The following is a 4168-nucleotide window of genomic DNA, read 5'->3' as shown; positions in this document are numbered from 1 at the left end:
AGGATGCTATATGATGCCTTTAGATGCTTTAGGATGTTCGGATCTATGGTCCATTGCCGACTGGATCTGGAAATTTTATGTGTTCAGATTCTAAACGTTTAATTGCAGTATTAGAACTGACACATAACTTTTCGGGGTAATAAGGAGGATTACGCGTCTAAATCTTCTATAATTATATTCTCATATCGGTATACCGAATGCCTACTTTGGTGTAGATAACGTCATGATAAGAACTCGTAGCGTACTAAGCTAATGAGAAGGCTTACAATAGTGAATGATATCTATCGAAAGATATCAATGATAGAACTTTTGGTGTAACTCCGGAAATCATCGCCTGGAGTTTCCACCAACTAAGTGGAAGAAGAATCGTGGTTGAAGATACGCAAGGGAAAAACCCTAGAATAGTCTATTAGGACATGTTCTTATTTGGACACATCTATATGTGTTAAATTGCTTTTGTGATCGTAGGATATAGTAACTTGGGAAAACTGCAAGACGACTTTTAGGACGAGTATGTGTAGGTGTAGAAGGTAGTATGGGCCCGTGCTACCGAAAGCACAAGACTTGTACATAGATCAGGAGGAGTCACACGATTACTAAGGCACTAGTAATTGGATTCGTTCTTGTTCATCTCCACCATTACCTTTATTTCAGTAATGATTTCTATTCCGACCCTAATGGTCAAAGCAAATTGAGTTCGACTAATCTGTGAAGTAAGATCGACGTAGCATCCGACTTTAGTTAGAAGACCGAAGGAAAAGACATAAAGAGTTACGATTACCACATAAGATGGAAAGGTAACGTGTGGAGTCATTATACAAGCCCTGTTTTATTGATGATTCCGAGACGTAATCATCCTAAGGGGGAGATAATTGTAATGACGGCAAAATAGGGATAGTTGATAAAATAATAATTCGGATAATTATTAGTCGCAACAATAATTAGATATTATCAAAGAATGGTTATTTAGGGTAAATAATTTAAACGAAAGTTGTATAAGATGAAGTTATGATTTTTAGAAGCTTCAGCGTAGCAGTATACGGCTCAGTAACCGAAGTAGAAATTGGTTGATTGATAGGAAAAGCAATCTAAACGAGAGTTTAAGATCTCGTCCATATGGTTTCATCGATATGAAGACATTCGAGAACATATATCATATGAGAAAGTTATGAATTTTTAACGGACTTTAACAGTCTAAGTCTGTTAAAAATATAGCTTTAAAAATAATTTCAAAATTAGCCGACGGAGTCTAAATGAAAGTTGTAGATCTTGTCGATAGCTTTCCAGGGATATAAATAACGTCAAAAACAGAGCTCGTATGAAGAAGATACAATTTTCTAAATTTTTTCCGAGAAGCGCCACGCCCAGGTGGGTTGCACGACGCACACCTTCTTGAAGGTGGGGTGTGGACCACCACATTTGCGACACGTGGTAGAGAATGGGAGGATCAACGTCTCATGTGTACGTGGCACGCATATGGCCTATAAATAGAGGTGTTCGACCTCATTCTCTTTCACACCACCCACACTTCTCTCTCTAGATTCCGTTCGATTTTGGCCCCAATTTCCCTTACTTTTAGGCTTCGGAGAAGCCCTGCGATCCCGAAGTAGTAGTAGCTATGAAGTAGAAGCCCTACGGTGTCAGATAGCCAGTGAATAGAAGCTCTCGGATCACATTTTTTCCCGCATAATTCCTAGCTTTTCGTTACATACTCTGTAAGTTAAGTTATAGTCTAGTATTTTTCAGTGTAACTTATATTTATGGTCATATGTTTTTATTATGAACCTATAAATAAGATTTATCAGTAATTCCATGTCATTATACAGATTGATCTACTTATGGGAGAGGTGTCTAGAATGGTCATGTTGGCTTAGTTGTTGGATTTCAGAAAAGCTATTATGCCAAAAGGATCTTGTATCCCAACTGTCCTGCCTGACCGATCCTTACTTGATAGATCTTGATCTAGACATATGGACTAGGGAGGATCTAGACTATTCTTAGTCTCCAAGATCATTAGACTAAAATTTTGTATTAATTATACTTAGTTCATGTCAAGAAATATCTAAGGTGTTAGGCGAAGCTTACACATAGATATAAGTATTCTAAATGCGTAACTGTTATGTGCACTATCTTGGTTATGTTTAATGTAGTTGTACAAATATGATTACTACTTTATTTATTGGTATGTTTAACATACTTATTAATAGGACTGGGTAGTGAGGGGCTATGCAAAATATAAAATGAGAGGTTGTGATTGGGTTGTGTGAAATAGTGGTTGCGATAGGTTAGAGAAAGAGTCGTGTGAGATAATAACTCGTGTCTGTCGTGTCTATCTCAAGTACTTTTGTACTGCCGTGCTAAACCCAAGTACTTTTGTACTGTCATGCTAAACCCAAGTACTTTTGTACTGTCGTCTAAAACCCAAGTACTTTTGTACTGTCATGCCAAGCCCAAGTACTTTTGTCTGCCGTGTCTATCTCGAGTACTTTTGTACTGTCACGCTAAACCCAAGTACTTTTGTAATGTCATGCCAAACCCAAGTACTATTGTTAGTTGTGTCTATCTCAAGTACTTTGTAGTGTCATGCTAAACCCAATTACTTTTGTACTGTCATGCTAAACCCAAGTACTTTTGTCTTCCATGTCTATCTCAAGTACTTTTGAACTGCCGTGTTAAACCCAAGTACTTTTGTATTGCCGTGATAAACCCAAGCACTTTGTACTTTCGTGCCTGCCGTGATTTTACAAAAAGTACTAATGTATTATCATGTTGTTGCGAGTATTATCATACCATCATGCCTAATCACCTAGGAATTATAGTTGTCTGCTGATAAAGATCATTTAGGAAAGATCCCTCAAGATCATCATAATAGGATTAGTAAGTGAGAGTGATGGGAAATGGGGTAATTGGGTTATTTGAATGCTGATGGTTATATAATTAAAAGTTATAATATTGTGGGTTGAAAACCCTATGTATCTCACCAGGTTTCTCAACCTGACTCACTCAGTTAATTTGCATGACAGGTATCGATGCAAAGATATATTACACCGAGAGATTAAAGGAGATGTAGATCATTAGTGTAAATTAATGTAAGGTCTTTTTATGCCTATGATTCTTGTATCGACAATGACATCCCGAGTTTTTAATAAATTAATGAAAAACATTCCTTCGGAAATATTTTATGGGACAAATTCCGTATTTGTAAATTAAAACTTTGATTTTAAAATAAGCATAAGTTGGTCTTTTCTAGCCGTGAAAATGGAGATGTCACACCGAAAGAAGAAATAGCATTGGTCTGTGCATGGGTAGATGTTTTGGAACACCTAAAGGTCGAGAACAACCAAGATGCACCAACTTTTTACCGGAATGTTAGTAGGCATTTTCTCTTAGAAATGTAGCTTGGAGAATATAGAAAAAAAAAGATCCAATTTACTCGAAGTAGAGGAACACCAAAAATGTTTACGTGGAGTTTAACGCAGTATTTGCGAACGTAACGCGGTAGTGGCAAAGTGGTGCAAACGATAAAACAATCTTGCAAAAAGATCTTGCACTTTACCAGAATGATAATGGGGCACCTTTCAATTTGTTCATGTTTAGAATATTGTGAAGAGATCGAATAAGTGGCAAGAGGTCCAAGCTTCGGAACCATTCACGGGTGACAAGAAAATTTGACAACTTGAAGACTACTTTGGAGCAATACTTGAGTGTCACAAAAAAGAAGGAAAAATCTAATTACATGGTGATCTTAACGAAATATACTAGTAAGTTTACCGGACACAAAAAAGAATTAACATTAAAGGTCAAAGACGACATTGCAAAAAAAATATAATATGTATGTTTATTGATGTTTGGTAGTTTAGTTTCTATGTTTCGTATTTTTTAGTGTCTTATAATTTTCCTTTCAAGTTACTGAAGTGTTAGTTTTTTAAAAAATAATTTGTTTAAATTGATTATTTTTAATATAATTTAATTTTACTAAAAAAAACGATGACAAAAGTGGCAAACTGCGCCCTTTAAATTACAAACTTTTGAAGAGGTGTGAAAAATCTTAGGTGACGACTTACAAACTTTTGAAGAGGTGTGAAAAATCGTAGGTGACGATTACATGACAGCAAAAATGACATGACAAAAGTGGCACCACTTCTTTCTAAACTAAGAAATTTTAAAT

This window comes from Lactuca virosa, chromosome 1 (genome assembly GCF_052849685.1).
Source record: "Lactuca virosa cultivar CGN04683 chromosome 1, Lactuca_virosa_CGN04683_v6, whole genome shotgun sequence".
Classification (NCBI taxonomy): Eukaryota; Viridiplantae; Streptophyta; class Magnoliopsida; order Asterales; family Asteraceae; genus Lactuca; species Lactuca virosa.
The sequence above is the reverse complement of the archived record's forward strand: the minus strand, read 5'-3'. Positions refer to the sequence as shown.